Source organism: Myotis daubentonii, chromosome 12, assembly GCF_963259705.1.
Source record: "Myotis daubentonii chromosome 12, mMyoDau2.1, whole genome shotgun sequence".
Classification (NCBI taxonomy): Eukaryota; Metazoa; Chordata; class Mammalia; order Chiroptera; family Vespertilionidae; genus Myotis; species Myotis daubentonii.
The window spans coordinates 47,660,558-47,675,530 of NC_081851.1; the positions used below are offsets into that span (position 1 = coordinate 47,660,558).

Consider the following 14,973-nt stretch of genomic DNA (forward strand, 5'->3'; position numbering starts at 1 on the left):
AGATGGGAATGTTGACATAATTAATGGCTAACATTATCTGTTACCTTTATATAGATGCGGGTTTTGTTTAAAACTATAACCATTTCAATTTTTTTTTTTTTAACTTACAGCAGGTGTCAGCAAACCTATAGGCCACAAGTTAAATCTGGCCCACTGCCTGTTTTGTAAATAAAATTTTATTGAACATAGCCACCCCATTTCATTTCCATATTGTCTACGGCTGCTTTTTGCTACAATGGTAGAGTTGAACTATTGCAACAACACCATATGGCCCACAAAGTCTAAACTGTTTACTCTCTGATCCTTTACAGAAAGAGTTTACTGTAGAAGATCAGTATTTCTTTCACCTCTAGTACAAACTATACCTAGCCCTTTTCTCTTGGCCAAAAGACAGTTTGGGGAGAGAAAAGACTCCACACCTTTCTTTCCTTCCTTTTTGTTGTCTGGTGGCCTCAGGCTCATCATGCCTTTGACCTTTAAGTAGCCAGGTTCTCAATCACGGTATTACAGACTGTCCCTTGTCACATTTAATAAATGACAATGTATCTGTGGGAAAGTTTGTCCTTAAGGAAGAGCCAGAAGTTCTGTGATCATTGGATAATTATGTCACAACTTCTAGGGGCTCTTTCTAGAACCCCAAGAGAAAAACAAGATTCTCCCTTTGTTGATTCTGAAACAGATCTTCTCACTCCTACATCTAAAATCTGCACTCAGGCCCAAAGTAGCTCAGCTGGTTAGAGTGTCATTCGGATACACCACGGTTGCAGGTTCAATCCCCGGTCAGGGCATATATAAGAATCAACCAATGAATGCATAATTAAGTGGAATGACAAATCCATGTTTCTCTTTCTCTCCCTTCCTATCTCTCTAAAATCAACAAAAACATAAAATAAAGTAAAATTTGTACTCATGACCATAAACTTTCCTAATGCAGTTGGCTGGTGTGAAGATTGACAAATAGAGTATGCTATCTGCCATAATGTTGGAAAGTAATGAAGTCTTATTAGATAGTCTTGCTTAAAATTTTGCTTCCTAGACCTGTGCCCAGTGGTGTCATCTGCTGTATTGATCATGTCTGTACCCCTCTTGGAGATTTAATGATAAAAAATAGGTCAATAAGACGTATTCAAGCATTCAGTTTGATAGCTTCAGAATGACTAGCTACTAGATGCAGTGGGATTATAAAAATGGATTCGGGGTTTGCTTTGGTGTATCAAAAAGCTGTGAACTGTCCTTGAAACACTGTGGATTTTAATTGCTTATGATGGCTATTTAAAATGAATTTGATATTTTCTCTTTTTCATGCAATAACAAATATATATATATGGGGGGAAACCTACCGAATTGTCAGAAGTGCAGCATCCCACTTTATGAACCCCGAAGTAATGGCTCTGCGAGAGGCACATGTTATTGACTGTGAAGACATTCTGTGTCGGTTGACTGTGAACTGAAGTATCATTTTCCCTCTCATCCTGGCACCTGGATAATATTAAATTTGGACCTTTGATTTGATTGATACATCTCAGCAGCAGGACATTTAGTCATTTATGTCATAAAACCAAAATGAAATATTTTATATCACTGAACACGGCCCTGCAAGGTACAGTACTTAAAATCAAATGAAGTTAGCATCAATTTTACAGTTATTTAAAAAATACACATACAGGCACACACGTGCACACAAACACATAAACCCACCTTAGAAATGCCACCTCCCGCCCCCCCCCCCCCCCGGGTTTTTTGTTTTGGAGTGACATTTAGTGAAAACATAAAATTTACCTAAAGAAGCTGAGGTGGCAGCTTTAAATGCAACAAACAGGGACCTACTTACATATGCAAAACAGGCACTCACAGGTGCAAGAAAGGTAATTGCTGGTGCAAAATATGCCATTACCTGTTTTACATGCACAACTGCCTGATTTGTAAGGGCAACTAGCCGATTTTGCCTTCTTCTGCATAATTTTTATGCACAAATGAGTTGCGTTGGAAAATTTGGCACCAATATTTCTCTGTTCTTGGACCTAAAGTATATTAGGTATAGAAGACAATAGAAGCCTTATAATGACCCAGTAAAATGCATTTGTTACCTATTTTTATTTGTAAAAACTAAAAGACAGAAAGGTTCTTCTGGAATATTTCCCTCCTGATAACAAGATTTTGTGTTTTTTTCTCAAGTGCAATGTATTTCATTAGCGCTTTAAAATCTGCTGAAACCAAGCAGCAACTTGCTTGCCTATTAGTTTAACTGAAGTCCCATCACAGCAGTGCATTATGCATTGTCTTGGGAACAATTAAGACATGCCATCCCCACAAAGCAGTTTTTAAGTGGGCAAAACATATTTAATGGGAGCATTTGGGGCACCCAGAATGAAAATACAATGAAAATTATAAGGAATATGTACTTACCCTAACACTAAATAGGCTCCTTATAATTCCCATGTACACTCTTGGGGATATGGTATCCTGTGTGTACATTCTAAGGGTTGTTAATGAAATGTTTATCATCTATGGCAGCTTAAGCCGAAGAATGTTATCAGTGGCCGGCTAAAGGGCACCGTTAACAACGCAGCAATGCAAATTTAATATGCACATAATTATTGATCTCTTTAATAAAAAGCTTATGAATAATACTCATATTTAGGGAATCAGGCATCAACAGCTTAGCAATTGATGGATTTAGACAGGTCAGACAATGTCAGTCTAACGGCATGTAATCAATATAGACAAATGTGTCAGAAACGTGGTTTGAGAAATACCTTTATAATGTATAAAAAGGACCAGATTCAGTATTCCTTTTCCTTTCTCAATATGATACACATGTTTCTAAAGCAAGAGTGTTTTTTATTAATTCACTTACAAGCACTACTAGTAGGTCAAATTAAAAGACAAGTGTGTCCAGGTCAGCCATCCTGCACCCCATATCATATGATATGTTTAAAAAAATGTCATCATCAGTGCAAAAGTTATGTCACTCTTTATATGTTTTTCAACATTGATTTTTTTTGCATTTTATTTTATTTTTAAACATCTTTATTGTTGAAAGTATTACATATGTCTCCTTTATTTCCCCATTGACCCCTTCTAGTCCACCCAGCCCCCCGGCTCCTGCCCCAGGCCTTCACCATCCTATTGTCTGTGTCCATGGGTTATGCATATATGCATACAGATTCTTTGGTTGTTCTCTTCCCACCACCCACCCTCCCCCACCTTCCCTCTGAGACCCAGAGACATAGAAGCATAGAACAGACTGTAGAATCGCAACATTGAAATTTGGGACCACACTCTATTTGAGGTCACAAATTCATTTAATACAATCACCTGATTTTTTAGTGAGGTCATATCTTTTATGATTGACAGGATTAACCATAGCTTTGTAGCATTTCAATGGCCACCTTTCTTACAATGGAGTTTAAAGTTGCTGTAGTTAACTGAAGTTTTGTATTACATCTTAATTTGTACCTTAAGAGTCATTATTATAGGGAATTGGAATCAGTACTTGGTTTCAGGAGGTATTTAGATCCAGATGCCATGGTTGTGTATCTTTCTAAGATCTATACAGTAAGTTATACAAAATGTTACCAATGACTTTCTTGTTTGTAATTTTTATTTAGTTTTTTAAAAAGCAGGTCACAGATGAGGCCCAGGATACAAATTTAATTTCTGTGTGAAATAGTTTAGTTAGCTTTATACTGTCTCATTGTCTCCTGTGAAATAATTTGATCTGTTTCTTTAGTCCTAGTAACTATCAGAGATACTTAGTAATATTCTTTCTAAGGAAATAACACATGAATGAAAGTATGTAAAGTAACATAGGAAGGAAAGGAAGGGAAGAAGAAAGACTGTGGAAAGTTTTGGAAAATATTTTTTTCCATTTTGTATGAAAATATTTTTCAGGGTTGACAGTAATCTTCTAAATAGACTATGTTTCTGAAAGTAAAAGATACCCAAACGCAGTGTAAGATTTCTATTTTGAGAATAACTAGTATTTCAAAACCAAAGAAAGGTAATTTCAACATCTTGCTGCCAAGTAAAAAGAATGCAATTGGGCATCTTCACTGATTAACCAGCCTGCACAACAAAAATGTTATCTATGGCCAGTAAAAGAGTAAGCTATTTCTTGATAATTTAAATAGACTATTCTGACCTTTACAAGGTATGTTCATGGACATTTAAGAGGAATTAAGTATTACTGAGTTACCCAGTTTTAAACATGTGAGAACAAAAAAAATATGCCATCAAATTAGATAGTCAATGAAGGACAAAATAAAATGCAATATCAGTGTAACTGATACACTTTTTTTGCTAAGATATGCATTTACTTTCATATAATATTATTATTTTTCAACGAAGGCATCTCTTTGTATATATAAATGAATATTATTTAATTTTTACAGCACAATATAATTCTGAGAAAAAAGTTTACAAACCAAAGACAATATTTTTTGTGGCGTCATGTGCCCATTTTTTATTTGGGATACATGAACATTATATATACATCTGATATGGAAAATATATATATATCTGATATGGAAAGTAATGAGTCCGTTTTCATTATATGAAAGTGCAACTGCAGATGATATAGAAATAACACTAGCACTGAAGAAAAAGTAGAAGTGAAGCCCTTTACAAACCAAGAACTGACCAGAGGGAGAATCAATAAAAATTATACCTTCTTTAAAAAGAATGAAATAAATAAAAATATTATACCTACTCCTGGAAAATTCAATGAAATTACTAAAATCTGGAAAAAAGAACCCTCAAGATAAAAGGCACAAAATGGAGACTTAGGTAAAGTGATGCAAAGTTGATTCTGAAAATATTGATTATGAGCCAATAAAACCAAGAGAATTGGCTACAAAGATACTCTCTGTAAGAACCTAGTTTGCTTTCTCTTAACTCTTCCTTGCTCTACTCTTGTCTTCTCTTCCAGATCTCACTTCAAGTGCTATTTCAGGCCTCTCTCTCTTTTGTTCTCTGAGCTTGAACTGCCTGTTTGCCCATGATCTGACGGTTCTGAAATATCATGTCACACTTTACTGTGTCTTTGAATAATGAATCATTATTAGGGAGGAAAGTTAGCCTAACCAGGGAACCATCTCCAAAAGGAGAGTGAAAGCTCATAAGTTTTTCAAAGTCATAAGGAAATTAAAAGGAAGGATAAATACTATTTTAAAAATAAAAATAAAAATAAAGAGCTCAGCGGTCTATGATCTTCAGGTTTACATGCATGAATCTCTCATCTTGCCTCCATGGATTGGGTAGATTTTCCCAATGGGTGTGGACATATGATAATGTTTTTATTAAAGCTAAGGACTCTTACAGAGGCCTTTTCCCGCTATTAGATTGGAGTAAAGTAGAAGCCATAAAAATTAATGGTAAAAGTAAATATTCAGGGAAGTAAGAATGGGCTGTTGTTGCAATCAGCATCAATCCGATGATGCTTCTGTGCGGCTCTGTTGTCTGGAAAGAACAATTTCAACTACAAAATTACAAAGGGGTCCTTTCCTGCTAAGTCACCTAACACCTTGTACATTTGCTTCCATGTACTTAAGTTTTCAACTGACTTAAAGTTCCTTGAAGTCCAAAGGTTGTGTCATGCTCAGGCTTCTCTCTAACGTATGTAGTTCAGCATCTCAGTAAATATTTGTTGAAATTAAGTGAATGGTTTACCAGTAAACATTTATTGAACATCTGTTATAGCGAATTCAGTGTGGGCTAGGGTGTGGGAAAGGACGAAGAATAACATTTAAGAGTTTAAAGTCTAGTTGAGTTGGTCAGTGTACACTGAGGAGAGAGAAACAATAATAGGAGATAGCATCTGCTAAATTTCACATGGGATTGTTACAAGCCACCAGGAGCTGTCACCCCTCAGGACTGGGAAGTATGAAGAAAGCATGAAATCTCCATTATGTATTTGAGACTTTCTGTTTTTCTGACTAAAAGGTTAGCCTGAATGGTCTAGGCTACTCTTCTAATACTATGTCAGAAGCCACTGTTACCTATGCTGTTGAAGTGCAAACAAGGTGTGTCCAAAGAGGATGGATAGATTATATCGCAGCAGAATGACCTGGGAGGAGGGAAGAACTAGACACCAGGAATCATACTGGGTGGAGCAAATGCTTCAGCTAGAGATGTGATCAGGTGAGGAGAGACAGCCCAGTGAAGTACGGTGTGGCATAAAAAGAATAGAAAAGCTGGCAGCAACAACCCAGTTAATGTTACAGGTTTTAGCAAGACTTAAGTCCCATAGTTAAAGGCAGAGCTGGATATCTAACATCTCGATTTTTATAAATGTTTAATTGAGTGTTTCATATTCATTCATTTACTCATTCATTCATCCAATTAATGTTTAATGATCCCCTTGGGAATCTAAGGAAGGAACAATATAAAATATATCATGTACTACAGTGGAAGTTAATAAGTAAATGGGAATAGGAATAAAGGAGTGCATAGTTTTGCCTCAGGGAGGGGTTCTTTAAAGGAAGTGACCTTTGAACTAGATGTTAGAAGATGACAAGCTTTCACAAGAGGAGGAGAAAGGGCATTTTAGATAGCAATAAGTGAAAGTTGAATTATTTAGCTTTGCACACACAACTGAAGAATGCACTTCTCTAACTGCTTACTAATTGAGTGGCTTAGTAGGTTTTTTGTGAAGAAAACTGAACATGTGAACATGTTTTGAGCCACTTAATGTTCCCAAACTTATCGTTACTAGTATTTGCTAGGTAACACTGGAAAAATCAGCCTATCTAAGATTCAAAAGAAACTATGCTGAGATATAAAGTATAAATGATAGAACCGGTTGAACAATGTATTTTACCACAATAAATGTAAATGAGGAATAAACTGGAGAGTTAACACCTTTATTTTGGCCCTTTGGCATAACCTCAGTCTCATCTTAATATAGATGTATTATTTTTTTTAATTAAATCTTTATTGTTCAGATTATTACATTTGTTCCTCTTTTTTCCCCCATAACTCCCCTCCTCCCAGTTCCCGCCCCACCCTCCGCCCTCACTCCCCACCCACTGTTCTCATCCATAGATGCACGATTTTTGTCTAGTCTCTTCCCGCATCTCCCACACCCCTTCCCCCCCCCAAGAATAGTCAGTCCATTCCCTTTCTATGTCCCTGATTCTATTATGATCACCAGATTATTTATTCACTTGATTCTTAGATTCACTTGTTGATAGATGCATGTTTGTTGTTCATAATTTGTATCTTTACCTTTTTCTTCTTCTTCCTCTTCTTAAAGGATACCTTTCAGCATTTCATATAATACTGGTTTGGTGGTGATGAACTCCTTTAGCTTTTCCTTATCTGTGAAGCTCTTTATCTGACCTTCAATTCTGAATGATAGCTTTGCTGGATAAAGTAATCTTGGTTGTAGGTTCTTGGTATTCATCACTTTAAATATTTCTTGCCATTCCCTTCTGGCCTGCAAAGTTTCTGTTGGGAAATCAGCTGACAGACGTATGGGTATTCCCTTGTAGGTAACTGAGTTTCTTTCTCTTGCTGCTCTTAAGATTCTCTCTTTGTCTTTTGCTCTTGGCATTTTAATTATGATAACTGCTTGCTCCGCCCGCCCTGTAGATCCCCGGGGACCCTCCCCGCCCAAGCCCGGCACAGAGGCATTGCCGGATAGCCTCAGGCAAAGGCTAGATTAGCACCGCCCTAGAGATCCAGCACAGAAGTTCTCCCACTGCAGACACAGCTGATTCTCATAGCCAGTTGGCCTGGAGGTCAAATCCCCTCCAGTATTACCTACAACAACCAAGGCTTAACTACAACAAGACTGCGCACAAAGACCACAAGGGGGTGCACCAAGAAAGCATAAAAAATGCGGAGACAAAGAAACATGACAGAAATGGAGGATACAGAGCTCAAAACCACACTTTTAAGGTCTTTCAATAAGTTTCTAGAAACTGCCAATAAACTTAATGAGATCTATAAGAAATCTAATGAGACCCTCGATGTTGTGATAAAGAACCAACTAGAAATTAAGCATACACTGACTGATATAAAGAATATTATACAGACACCCAACAGCAGACCAGAGGAGCGCAAGAATCAAGTCAAAGATTCGAAATGCGAAGAAGCAAAAAACACCCAACTGGAAAAGCAAAATGAAAAAAGAATCCGAAAATATGAAGATAGTGTAAGGAGCCTCTGGGACAGCTTCAAGCGTACCAACATCAGAATTTTAGATGTATTATTTTAATAGATAATTTTACAATGGAATTTAATAAACATTTGATGAGGTAATATTGATTGGTAACAAAAATAAAGATGATGACGATGATATTATTACATATAGTATCATTTTAGAATCTGTAACTTTCCTCTTTTCGATTCCTTTTCATTTAAAGAGGATGGCTCAATTCCTGATAGATCAGCTGGCCTTTGATGAGTGAACTGTCAGTTCTTTCTTAGGATCCAAATCCACTCAACTAATCTAAATCCCCTCAGACACAAGTAGCCTTAGGTTTCTAAAGTTTGAGTTAATTGGGTTGTATTGTATATGAGCAATTCAGATGAGGTATTGAAAACAAGATTTTAGAGTTTACAGAGGATACTAAAACTAGAGGCTGAGCAAATAATGAGGAACAAAACAATCAGACTCAAAAGAATTTGGATTGTATAAGTAATTGGATCAGCAGATGGCAAATGCAGTTCAGTACAGGAAAATGTAAAAGAGACTTGAAGCAAAAGAAACAAACTGGAGAATGTGTGCTAAATGGAACCATCATCCAGAACGCTGACCAGGAAATGGAAAGGAGGGGCTACTATAAAAACATAAATCATGGCAACTCTTAGCTTATGGCTAATTCTGTTGTTTTAAAAATCGTATCGGAAAGCATGTGCATGCATATTACCCATAGTGGGGACTTACTGTACCCTATGGGAACTAGCAGTATGCTCCAAATTTCAGTAATTTCACCACTCACTTTTGTGAAGGCACCTTTCAAACATTCTTAAGGTGTTAACTTATTTTAATTCAGCCTTTTCTCCCTTTTGTTTAGGCTTTTGCTCATTATTCTATAATTACCCTTCTCAGACATTGCTAGAAAGATTCAGAACAATGTTTTCAGGATATTTTACTAATTGCCCTATATTTCACTATGTCATAAAATCCCCAGGAAGATGCACAGAAGGGTATCCCTCTTCCCATTTGCCCCACTCCCTGAAGGTATAATGCACACTTCGCAGGGGTGGGAGAGCAACTGTTTAGTGAGGCAGAGTTATAGGCAGTGCATTTACAGTCTTTTGTGTGCGTGCAGAAGAATGACCCAGGAAGCTAGTTTAAAAACGGAAATACTTAGATTCTTTTTCCACAGTCCAACTTAGATGAGCCTGGCGATGGGCATCTCAAAGAGTCTCCCCTGATGATGTTAATGTAGGTCATCGTTGGGAGACAAAGAAAAACGCTGGGCAGCTGGGGGGAAAAGTAGAAGAAACACCAATCCTAGTCCTGTCTCCTCTAACTGAATGATTAACTTGTGGACAGGGAAGCTGCTCAAGCTTCATGTTCTTTATCTAGAAAATGAGTATCATATCTGCCCAGCATACTTGGCAGAGGAGCCACTGAAATAATGTCTGACATCTTACTGCACGTAAATATAAACCCAAGGTGAAACGCTTGCCAAAATGTAATGTGTGCTATTGTGATGCCACAGTAATGTGCTTTTAAGTGGATGGTGGAGGCAGCCATCTATGCCCAGCCGGAGTTAGAGTTTCCTTTTCATCTGTTGCCACAGGAATTCTCACCCATAGATGATCTCTGCAACCAAATAGGCACTGAAAGTAGTAGGTGTTTTCCTTTGTATACTTTTTAAAAGTGCTAATAGAAGGTCACTAACTGTGTCCCCATGGTTCTGTTGCTCCCAGGGAGCAATGTTTGAATAGCAGTCTTCAGTGTTTAGATTCAGGCGCATACCCTATGCTCACTGATACTCAACTCCAGCTTTTGTTGTTGGGAATGAAAATGACTTCCACTGGCCTGATAATCACCCTTTTGTCATCTACTACAGAGGTCAGTTTCTCCTCTGCAGAAAGTAAAACTGAAGTCTATTTACAAATCATACTGAATCCATGGAGCAAAGTAACCTGTGAAGTCAATTGAGCCCAAGAATATGTAAAAATGTCCATCGTTTTTTTTCTTCATAGTTCTTTACTTATTGAAAGTCTATATTATCCAGGCAGTCACATGTAAAGTGTATTGGTGGCTGAATTAAACAATGATAAACCCCAAAACGATATGAATCAGCTACTGAGGCATCCAAAGACACTGCTTTAGGATGAGCTACAATAAGCACACGGAAGAGTGTTTGCACGGCTTCTTCAGCGCTTGTCTTGGTGCCGTAAGCCTCTCTTTGGAACAGTCTGTGAGCATGGCTACCATGTAATTAGCTGAGCAATGTTAGGTGTTTAAAAATATTTTTTCAGGTGCTTTTTTGTATTCAGGATAGATCTCAATAACAAAAATCAATCTCAATCAAAGCAGCAACTGAGTTTATCATAAATTAACATGAAAAGGTTTTCTACTGAGTAGATAGTTAATTACTATCTAATTTGAATATTTTTGCATATTAATGAGAAATGAATGAAAATCATTTTTAGATTTTTAACTTCAGCTGAGAAACCCATGGAGATAATGGATCCTTTTTTTCTAAGAGGCACGTGATCTCTATTACTAAAGGAGATGCCAATTTTTTAAAAAATTTACTGACTTGTTTTAAGTTGATTAATGGATTAGTATTTTGCCATTAATAAACTATATTCAAATGAAAGACAACTTCATTATGTGACTCTGCAGCTCCTAGCTGACTGCCAAGTAAGAAAAATGAAAAATAGATGAAGAGTTTGCTAAGGAAAAATATAACCTTGCACAGTCCTTCAAAATGTCTGGATGTAGATATTTCTATGTTTCTAAATGTAAATGAATTTTTATAACTTATAATTCCTTTATAACATGAAGTTCTATGTATATTGTTTACAAATGGTATTTAGATTTAGAATATACATATGGAACGAAGTAGGGGTATACCCTTGAAACTATTACTGTATTCTCCAGTTTGAAAAAGTGACTGACAACTGCCTCAGGCCTCAGAAATTACAGCCAGCTAGAAGTTGAAAGTCATTGGTATAAAAGTATCCTTGAAAACTTTCTTTAGCATTGCATATAAAGAATAATATTTCTATTATTTTATAATTTTATACCCATTTAGGAAAAAATAACTTAAAGAACTACTTAGCTTTTTTCAGTTTTCTTTTACCTTTACTTCTTATTCCATATTTGTTGTTTGATACATACTTTTAGGCTATCTTCTTTTCTCTTTTTGTGAAGGATTTACTATTACCTAATAATTCTATGCATTCATTTGGCTCTAGCCAATATTTCGTATAGACTAATGCAGACCAGTCATGATGAATAAAATTAGATAAGTATTTTCAGACTTTTGAAACCAAACACTTCATCCAAGATGGGTAATATAACAAGGTATTATGTCTTTCAGTCCACATTCAGTTTTAAGGTATTGGCTATTTTAGTCATGTTGTTACCACACCAGCCCAACATTGATTTTGTTAAGCCTTAGGTATACAGGAATGTTCTTGCAAGTAAGTTAGTTGGCATTGTATTTTAACAAGAAGAGTCGGGATTGGATTGAACTCATGGACCTTCAAATAGCATCTGGCCTTAGATTCAAGGGATGCTTTTGGGTTGTTTAACTCAAATTATTTAACTCAAGAGAAAAAAAGTAGAAGAGTATTTTCTATCGCCTAAGGAACACCTCCTTTACATTACAAAAGAGTCCAAGGACTTGAGATCAATCATTCCTGAAAAAGAAACTACTTAGATGGATGTGTTCACAGTTACTCCCAGACTCATCCCGTTCACTAGCTGCCTACCATCATGGTCAGGACCTTCTATGCCAAGAAATGAAGAGAATTTTACCAATACACAGGTGATAGACTCTAAAAGTGGCATTGACAATACATCTGAAGAAAAGTCTGGAAAAGAGGCAAGCCATTTAAAAAAGAACTAAAAACCTTGATGTTTCCAATTGAGCCATATGCCAGGGTAACTCTCAGGATAAGAAATGAACTATATTTTATATGCACAAAGTAGGATTTTTTAACAAAATTATGAAATCAAGAATGGCATTAGCATGAGCTGTCCACTCCCCCTCTCCTCCTTCTGGTCTCTTCCAGTTTCTTTTGCCAAAGAACTGAGAACGAATTTTTGAGAGCCAAGGAAATGGGAAGGAAGACAAAATAAAGCTGGGAGAATTTTGGCGGAATTACATGCTTAACATACTGCACCATTTCTTTAATATATTTAAATAGTCCTGTGTCATCAGTTGGTGGCTTTACTTTTCGACAATTTGTGATGTATTTTGTTTTTCCTTAATTAAGTTTCACATGCTGGAATTAATTACTTCTGGGTAGTTGAAAGCTGGTGGTCTAATTTTCAACTTCAGTTAATAGAGCTCAAAGTCTACATTCACCTCTGAAATTACCAACCTTACCAGATTATATTTGCCTACCTATATCTTCTACAACATGAATATACAGGGCAGCTGCAAAGTCTGGTTATTATTCATGTGTGACTCATGAGTTAGTCTCACTATTTATAGAGAAATGTTGTTTATCATATGTGAGATCTCTGTATTTTAGAATTGCATATAAAAACATAAAGGGTGTACTTGTACCTCCAAAACATTAAAAACCATTTCTTTTCCTAGTCATTAAAGTAAAGCTATATCAAAATCCCATTTTTCCAAAGATAATGTGAAAATAATGTGAAGAAATTCAGTATGCAAACCTGGAGTAGTTTGAAATACCTAGATATCATTATTCAAAATTAAATGTTCCAAGGTTCTGAAAATTTCAGTATGAACAGGTTCAAGGCAAGAATCCAGTTAAATGCATCTAGAATGCCCAGTTTTAGATAATAAAATGCACACATACAGACACATATATAATAAATTATTCTTACATGTCTGACGATGCACACAGGAACGTATTATCTTTGTTTTGCAGATAACGATATTAAAAATCAGTGATATTAATTAAGACTATCCTATGAACAACTGGTCTTTAACTTGAGTTATCTAAAGTCATAGCCTGAGCTACTTCCATTTATACTACAAATAATCATTATAAAAGCAGAAAAGGAGGAATTAGAGACCAGAAAGTAGCAGCTGATCAAGTGAAAGAGGAAGTGGGACCTGTACTAGCACCTCTTTGCCTTTCTCTTTTCTCTATATATCGTTATATTTCAACCAATTCTTTGCCATGTTGTTGGTATTTTCTTTATCTCATCTCTCTAAGTAGCTGGATTGTTAATCAATACTAAGGCATAAATGAACTTGACTTAATTTTAGTAGATAATAGTTATATCCCTAATATAAGTAAAATTTTGCAAACTAGTCAAATGTGCTCTGGAGAGTCTACATTTCAAAACCAACATTGTCTGTTTTTTTCATCTTCTCACATATTTAGATTCCTAAAACAATGCTTTACATACAGTTGTCCATTTGATTCCTTGCCTTATGAAGTAGGTACTACCCTGATCTTTATTTCAAAATGAGAAAAGAGGCTCAGAGAATTCAAATGACTTCCCCAAGGGATAGCACTAGGATTTGAACTTGCATCTATTCAAATTCAGAGACAAAGAGTCACTCCCCACTTTGGCAAATACCTCTATCCCACGCAGATTCAATAAAACACATAGTTTAAGCGTCCTCACATATAAGCTGTGTCTCCTTGGGCAAGATAATTTGCCAGGAGTCAGTTCCCTTATTTGTCAAATTAAGAGGCCCAGTGCATGAGGAGAGTTCCTCAACTAGGCCTGTGCCCTCTTGCAGTCTGGTACCCCTCAGGGGATGTCCGACTGCCGGCTTAGGGGAGCGGGCCTTAGCGATGCCATGGAGGTGGGAGAGGCTCCCGCCACCACCGCTGGGCTAGCCAGCTGTGAGCCTGGCTTCTGGCTGAGCGGCATTCCCCCTGTTGAGCATCTGCCCCGGTGGTCAGTACGTGTCATAGCGACTGGTCATTCCACTGTTCAGTCAATTTGCATATTAGGGTTTTATTATATAGGATTAGTGACAACAGAGGTTTTTCTTTCTTTAAAAAAAATTGACCATTAAACAATATCATAAATGCAAAAAGTGCATTATTATTATTATTATTATTATTATTATTATTATCATCATCACCAGCATTAGGCTAAGGAGGATGGCTTGATAAAGTGAACATTCAGAGTCTATAGGCAGGCTAACCTGGAGTTAAAATCAGTTGCTTACAGGAGTATGGTTCTCTGGGGGTTGATTTTAAGACTGAAACTTTGAGTGGAGGGATTTCCTTATGTAATGGGTCATCTTGTTCGTGGTATGAGTCATCAATGCAGTTTTAGCTTCTTATGACAAGTAGAGCTTATCACAAATGACTATATGGGAAAGTTTTAGTCAGACACTGGCATTTACTTTTGTTCATCAGGATATTTGCTCATCATTGTCTCAATTTCTGTCTTGGAAAGGAAGTGAAGTTGGGTAAAGTGAAAATCTTTTCAGCTGCATTCTTTTTTTCATATAATTATACCATCTTACTGAGCACATATGTATATATTTCTTGTTGCTTTTATTTTTTTAGTTTAGTCACTGGGTTTCTTTAAATATATAATGATAGTATATGCTGATGAAACTTGCCACTTTTTAAAAAAATATATTTTATTGATTTTTTTACAGAGAGGAAGGGAGAGAGATAGAGAGAAACATCGATGAGAGAGAAACATCGATCAGCTACCTCCTGCACACCCCCCACTAGTGATGTGTCTGCAACCAAGGTACATGCCTTTGACCGGAATCGAACCTGGGACCCTTCAGTCTGTAGGTTGATGCTCTATCCACTGAGCCAAACCAGTTAGGGCGACACTTTTTTTTTTAAACACATATTTTTATTTATTTCAGA

General features: G+C 36.5%; 1 protein-coding gene across 1 annotated transcript in view; it reads right to left on the minus strand.

Moving 5' to 3' along the window:
* The window catches only part of VRK2 (VRK serine/threonine kinase 2), a 202,787-nt gene extending 188,202 nt beyond the window's left edge, over window positions 1-14,585 (minus strand). Inside the window, exon 1 of the mRNA XM_059659765.1 lies at window positions 14,578-14,585. The gene's annotated coding sequence lies outside the window, so the exon portion shown is untranslated. The remainder of the gene's footprint in view (window positions 1-14,577) is intronic.
* Window positions 14,586-14,973: the final 388 nt, after the last annotated feature.